This window comes from Gracilinanus agilis, chromosome 3 (assembly GCF_016433145.1).
Source record: "Gracilinanus agilis isolate LMUSP501 chromosome 3, AgileGrace, whole genome shotgun sequence".
Taxonomy (NCBI): domain Eukaryota; kingdom Metazoa; phylum Chordata; class Mammalia; order Didelphimorphia; family Didelphidae; genus Gracilinanus; species Gracilinanus agilis.
In genome coordinates, this window is record NC_058132.1 from 650,560,731 (window position 1) to 650,568,979 (window position 8,249).

Here is an 8,249-nt window from a genome sequence, read left to right on the forward strand (position 1 = left end):
GGAAGGAATCACATTTTTAGAACCCTATTCCTGCCCCAAATTCAAGGAAGGAAACTTATTTCATAAGTTTTAAAGGATTTCTAAATTCAAGTTTAGTACAATTAAAATTGGTAGAGGAACTGTTCCCCTTTCTCTCTTTTTCTCTGAAAAAGTTTGACATCCTTTAATACTTTGGGTTGATATCTCATCTCTTGGTTACCTCATTATCTCTTTTAAGTTCAAATATCTAGGTCTATAACTCCCAAATCTACATAACCAGCCCTTGATTCTTCTCTGAACGATAGACCTGAATTGCCTATGGTCTATTGGCCATTTCACATGAGATGACTCAGAACCATAAAAAATTCAACATATACAAGATAGAACCCGTTCTTTTTCCTTCAATCTGCCACTACCTTCTAATTCTAAAGACACTACTACTAACTCATGAGCAATTAATGTTTTTCCAATTGTTTAGATATAACTTCATTTGTGTGAAAAGTGTGTTGCAATTGTATTCATATAATTCCTGCATTTGTCCTGCAAATAGATTACCAAGTATTTTGTATTGTCTACAGTGATTTCAAATGGAGTTTCTCTTTCTTTTTCTTGCTGCTGAGCTTTGTTGGAAATATATAGAAATGCTGATTATTTATGTGGGTTTATTTTGTATTTTGCAACTTTGCTAAAGTTGTTGATTACTTCCACTAGCTCTTTAGTTGATTCTTTAGGATTCTTTAAGTGGAACATCATATCATCTGCAAAGAGTGATAGTTTGGTCTCCTCACTGCCTATTTTAATACCTTCAATTTCTTTTTCTTCTCTAATTGCTATTGCTAGTGTTTCTGGTGCAATGTTAAATAATAGAGACTATAATATGCATCCTTGTTTCACTCCTGATCCTCAGGATTGTCCTGGGTCATTGCCTCGCTGCTAGTAACAAAGTCAATTACATTGATTTGCTTCAATGTATCCATCTCTGTGTACAATGGGTTCTCCTGGTTCTGTTCCTTTTGCTTTACATCAATTCCTGGAAGTCTTTCCAGTTCACGTGGAATTCCTCCAGTTGATTATTCCTTTCAGCACAATAATGGAAATTACAATCTAACACGAGTGTGAGGAAATTAAGCAGTCTGACTTCTCTCACAGCAGTATAGGACATTCTGATTTAATTATCTTCATATTTGTATTTATCGTAGAATCTGAAAGTCATAGGTTTATATTTGAAAGAAACCTCAGATGGTACCAAATCCAGTCTCCATTTTTAAGAGAGTAAATAGGGCACAAAATTGTTAAATGACTTTCATGGTCACACAGCTAGTAAATACCTGAAGGCAGGCTTTGAACCTGGATTTTCCTGACTTCAAGTCTCTTATCCATTGTGGCACACTGGTTCTCTGGATATTAAATAACTTTATTTTAAATCATTCTGAGTCTCATTAGATGCATAAAAAGTCTTTGACAAAATACAACACCCATTTTCCTCTCTAATAACTGTATAAGTTCTTAATAAACAGGAGATGAACAGAGTGGCCAACTCTTCAGCTCAGGGTTATTAGAGCAGGGAGATAGTATGGAGTGGCAGGCAACCCAGTGATACACCAGAGGTTTAGAGTGAGGTGTAGTGTGTACCAAAGAGGGTCATGCTCTCTAGACCACCCATTGGAAACAAAGTCTATTTTGGGATTATGGACCAAATCTCAAAAATACTCAAAGATGGGGGTTGATGTGTAACATATAATGCTTGCTTAAATTCAGCTTGTCATTATGTATGCTAACTAGCATGACAGAAAGACCAGTTAGACTGACATTTTTGAATGCCAATCACCAGTCTTTATTAATTAAAGGTTAAACATCAACCCATCTAGGAACATACCATGAACCTAATTCCAAGAATTCCTTCTATTTCTGTTTTATCACATTGCTCTAATTACATAGTTTAATCTTGGGGGCAGCTGGGTAGCTCAGTGGAATGAGAGTCAGGCCTAGAGACAGGAGGTCCTAGGTTCAAACCCAGCCTCAGCCACTTCCCAGCTGTGTGACCCTGGGCAAGTCACTTGACCCCCATTGCCCACCCTTACCAATCTTCCACCTATGAGACAATACACCGAAGTACAAGGGTTTAAAAAAAAAAAGAAAAAGAAAAAAAAAACATAGTTTAATCTCTACGCAGTCTAAGGTTAAAAATGCCTCTCTCCTTTGCTGGATCCTCATCAAAGATGTGTCCTATAACTATGGTACCCCTTATGGTCCTGTCATCTGCCTATTTTATTCTATTTCATTTGTTGAACTCATCAGCTTCTAAGGATTTAATGACCCTATTTATGGTGATAATGCTCAGATCTACCTATTCTGACCCCAGAATCTGCTGACCTCCAATCTCACATTTCCAACTATTTTTCAAAGACCTCCCACTGGATGTCTAGTAGACATCTTTAACTGAATATGTCCAAAATGGAGCTCTTCATCTTCTCCCCTAACTCTCCCCCACCTCTTCCCTTCCCAGTTACTATAGAGGACAATGCCTTCCTTGCAGTCCCTAGGCTCACAGACTACGAGTCATCTTAGATTCCTCATTATCTCTCATACTTCATATCCAAAACTGATGCCAAGAGTTATCAATTTCACTTCATCATCTGTCAAATGTATCCCCTTCTCTCCCCTGACACTCACCCCCTCCCCAGTTCTGGTGCAGGCCCTCAACTCCTCTCACATGGGCTACTGCAATAGCTTACTGGTAAGTCTGCCTGCCCCTGGACTCTCTTCAATCCATTCCATCCTCCCTTCAGCCACTGAAATGATTCTCCTAAAACAGATTGAATTATGTCACCATCCTACTTGACACATTTCAGTGGCTCCCTATTGGTTCCATGATCAAATACCCAATGCTTTGTCATTTAATGTCCTTCATAACCCAGTCCCTCCCACCTTTCCAGCCTTCTTCCACCTGGCTCCTTTAGAGATATTCTTTGATCCAGTAACACTGGCCTTTATATTGTTGCATAATGAAGTCATTCCATCTCTCAGCTCGACATTTTCCCTCTCCTCCATGCATGGAATATTCTTTCTCATCTTCTCCACCATCTGACTTCTCTGCTCTACTTCAATTTCCTTCTAAAATCCCATATTCTATAGGATGCTTTTATTATCCTGGCTTAATTCCAATGCCTTCCCTTTAATTTTTTTTTTCCTTCTGATTTTTAATATACCTTGTTATGTCTATATTTTTATATGGTCTCTCCCATCTGATTGTAAGCACTTTTTGTTTCCTCAGTACTTGGCAAGCCTGGCACATAGTAGGTGTTTAATATATATTTTTGTTGTATTTTCCCCCAATTGCATATAGAAATCAATTTTTGACATTTTTTCCTGGCATTTTGCAATCCAATTTCTCTCTGTCACTTCCGTCTCTCTTCTCCAAGACATCAAAATTATTTGACATAGAATATACATGTGCTATCATGCAACACATATTTCTATATTCATCATGTTATAAAGGAAGGCATATATCACTTATGCAAGAAAAACTCATAAAGGAAATATAGTGACAAATGGTATGCTTCAATCTCCATTCAGATTCCATCAGTTACTTTATGACAGTGGATAGTTTTCATCATGAGTCCTTTGGAGTTCCTTGAATCCTTGTATTGCTGATAGTTTAGTCATTCATGGTTGATCATTGCATGATATTTCTGTTACTGTGTGCAGTGTGTTCTCCTTTTCCATTCACTTCACTTTGCATCAGTTGATAAAGTCCAGATTTTTCTGAAATTTCCTGTTATCATTCCTTATGGCACAATAGTATTACATTATAATTATATACACGGTTTATCCAGTCATTCCCCAATTGATGGACATTCCTTCAGTTACCAATTTTTTGCCACTACAAAGAGAGTGGGTTTAAATATTTTTGTACAAATAGGTCCCTTCCCCCTTTACTTGATCTCTTTGGGATACAGAGTTAATAGTATTATTGAGTCAAAGAGTATACACAATTCTATAACCCATTGGACATGTTTCCACATTGCTTTTCAGAATGGTTGTGTCAATTCACACCTCCACAAACAATTTTAGTGCCCCACTTTCCCACATTCCCTCCAACATTTATCATTTCCCTTATTTGTCATAGGATCCAATCTTATAGGTATAAATTGTCACCTCAGACTTGTTTTAATTTGCATTTCTTTAATCAATAGTGACTTGAAACATTTTTTTCTTGTAATCACAACTAGTTTTAATTTCTTCATAACTGCCTGGCTATATCATTTGACCTTTTATCAACTGGAAAAGGACTTGTATTTAAAAATTTTTGACTTAGATGAAGTTCTCTGTATATTTGAGAAGCGAGACCTTTGTCAAAAATACATGATAGTAAATCTGTTCCCAGTTCATTTTTTCCCTTCTAATCTTGGTTGCATTGGTTTTGTCTGTTCAAAATCTTTTTTTAATTTAATGTAATCAAAATTATTCACCTTATATTGACATGGGTTTTGTGCAGAGATGGCAGGGACCCTGTACCCCTTAACTCAGACAGGCTGTGAACAGGGAAATTCCCTTTCCCCTTCCTGCCCTGGTGACTCCTGAGGCAAAGACCATTGTCCTTGCAATTCCTTGAAGTTGAGACATGCACACTATGGGAAAAGATACAAAAGGGCGAGAACTGGGGTACTTGCGAGCAGCCTCCCATGGCTGTTCCACTCATGCTGTCTTGCTGGCCATGAATCCTATCTTACTAATAAATCTTTCTTTTTACTTTTAAGCTAAATTTGAAGTCCTCTAATTCTTGAGAATGGTTTCCTTCCTGAACCCAGGGGTTCACCATTTGCACCCCTATAACAATATCTCTTAATATTCTCTATGTTTCATTTGGTCAGAAATGCTTCCTTTATCTATAGGTCTCGCAGGAAAACTATTGCATGCTCCCCTAATTTGTTCATAGCATTACCCTTTTTATTTATAAATTGTGCATCTATTTTGACTTTATCTTTGTATGTATGAGATATTGACCAATGCCTAGTTTCTGCCATACTATTTTCCAGTTTGTTCAGGAATTTTTGTCAGAGTGAGTTCTTCCCCGCAAAGCTTGGATCTTTGAATTTAGTGAACACTAGGTTACTATGGTCATTTACCACCCTGTGTTGAATACCCAGTCTATTCCATTGATCTATTAATCTATTTCTTAGCCAATATCAGATTGTTTTTGCTAATTACTGCTTTGTAATACAGTTTGAGAACTGATCTGTTTAAGCCACTTTCCTTCATATTTCCCCCCACTAATTCTTTTGATATTCCCAACCTTTTTCCTTCCAGATTAATTTTGTTATTTTATCTAGCCCTGTGAAATATTTTTGATAGTTTGACTGGTCTGAACCTGAAAAGGTAAGTTAGTTTAGATATATTTGTAATTTTTATTATATTAGTCGACCTTCCCATGAGCCATTAATTTTTTCCAGTTGTTTAGATCTGACTTTCATTGTTTGAAATGTGTTTTGTAATTGTGTTCATATAGTTCCTGACTTTGTTTTAGTAGCTATTTTATATTGTCTATAGTTATTTTAAATAGGATTTCTCTTTCTTTCGCTAGCTGTTGGATTTTGTTGGTAGTATATAGAAATGTTGATGAATTTATGTGCATTTATTTTTATCTTGCAACTTTGCTAAAGATGTTGATTGTTTTGATTAGTTTTTTTGTTGGTATTCTAGGACTCTTTAAGTATAGCATCTTAGCATCTTCAAAGAGTGACAGTTTTATTTCTTCACTGCCTATTCAAATTCTTTCAATTTCTTCTTTTCTTATTGCTATAGCTGGTATTTTGAGTACAATACTGAATAATAGGGGTGATAATAGACTCCTTGTTTCATTGCTGGTCTTATTGAGAGGAGTTCTACCTTATTTCCATTACTTATAATGCTTGCTCTTAGTTTTAGAAAGATGCTATTCATTATTTTTAAGGAAAGCTCCCATTGGGGTGTTATAGTTTTGTACTGTTGTATGTCAAAAGCTTTTTCTGTATCTATTGAGATAATCATATGGTTTTTGTTGGTTTTGTTATTGACATGGTAAATTATGCTGATAGTTTTCCTAATATTGAGCCAACCCTATATTCCTGGCATAAAACCCCTCTGGTCATAATGTATAATCATTGGGATATAGTGCTATAATCTTTTTGCTAGCATTTTACTTAAAATTTTTACATCAATGTTCATTAGGTGTATTTTTTTGTCATTTTCTTCCTTTGTTTTTGTTCTTTTTGGTTTGAGTATCAGCATATTAGCATTTGCATCATAATAGGAATTTGGTAGAATTCCTCCTTCAGCTATTTTCCCAAATAGCTTGTGTTGTATTGGAATTAATTGTTCTTTTTTTTTTATTAGACATTTATTAATATTCGTTTTTAACCTGTTTACATACTTTATGCCCTACTTTCCCCTTCACCCCCCCCCCCACTCTCCTCCCACCCATGGCCAATGCACATTTCCGCTGGTTGTAACACGTGCCCTTGTTCAGGGTCTATTTCCCATTCATGTCCGCCTCAGCCCATGCATTCAAGCAATTGTTTATCTTATATGTTTCCTCTCCTGCAGTCCTTCCTCTGAATGTGGGTAGCATCTTTACCATAAATCCCTCAGAACTGTCTTGTGTCATTGCATTGCTGCTGGTACAGGAGCCCATTACATTTGATTTTACCATAGTATATCAGTCTATGTGTACAATGTTCTTCTGGCTCTGCTCCTTTCGCTCTACATCACTTCCTGGAGGTCTCTCCAATTTGCATGGAATTCCCCCAGTTTATTATTCCTTTTAGTACAATAGTATTCCATCACCAGCATATACCCAGTTTTATTTGTTTGGAAAGTGTTTTGTAGTTGTTTTTGTATAATAGCTGTGTTTATTTTGTTAGATTGATTCCCAAGTATTTTATATTGTCTAGGGTGATTTTAAATGGTGTTTCTCTTTCTACCTCTTGCTGTTCTAATGTGTTGGAAATGTATAGAAATGCTGATGATTTATGTGCATTTATTTTGTATCCTGCCACTTTGCTAAAGTTGTTGATTATTTCTACCAGCCTCTTAGTTGATTCTCTAGGATTTTTTAAGTATACTATCATATCATCTGCAAAGAGTGATGGCTTAGTCTCCTCCTTGCCTATTTTGATACCTTCAATTTCTTTTTCTTCTCTAATTGCTACTGCTAGTGTTTCTAGTACTATGTTGAATAATAGAGGCGATAATGGGCATCCTTGTTTCACTCCTGATCTTATTGGGAAGGCCTCTAATTTATCCCCATTGCATATAATGCTTGTTGATGGTTTTAGGTATATGTTGTTTATTATTTTTAGGAAGGGTCCTTCTATTCCTATACTTTTCAATGTTTTCAATAGGAATGGATGCTGTATTTTGTCAAAGGCTTTTTCAGCATCTATTGAGATAATCATGTGATTTTTGTTTGTTAGACTGTTGATATGGTCAATTATGTGGATGGCTTTCCTAATGTTGAACCATCCTTGCATTCCTGGTATAAATCCCACCTGATCATGGTGGATGATCTTCTTAATTACTTGGAGTCTCTTTGCTAATATTCTATTTAAGATTTTTGCATCTATGTTCATTAGGGAGATTGGTCTGTAGTTTTCTTTCTCTGTTTTTGGTCTACCTGGCTTTGGAATCAGTACCATATTTGTGTCATAAAATGAATTTGGTAGGACTCCTTCTTTGCTTATCATATCAAATAATTTGTATAGTATTGGGATTAGTTGCTCTTTGAATGTCTGATAGAATTCACTTGTGAATCCATTAGGTTCTGGTGATTTTTTCTTAGGGAGTTCTTTAATGGCTTGTTCAATTTCTATTTCTGATATGGGATTATTTAGGTATTCTATTTCTTCTGCTGTTAATGTAGGCAATTTATATTTTTGTAAATATTCATCCATATCTCCTAAATTGTTATATTTGTCGCCATATAATTGGGCGAAATAGTTCTTAATGATTGCCTTAATTTCCCCTTCATTATAGGTGAGGTCTCCCTTTTCATCTCTAATACTGTCAATTTGGTTTTCTTCTTTCCTTTTTCTTATTAGATTGACTAGTACTTTGTCTATTTTATCTGTTTTTTTCAAAATACCAGCTTCTAGTCTTATTTATTAATTCAATAGTTCTTTTACTTTTGATTTTATTAATTTCTCCCTTAATTTTTAGTATTTCTAATTTAGTTTTCATCTGGGGATTTTTTATTTGCTCGCTTTCTAATTTTTTGAGTTGCAAGCCCAATT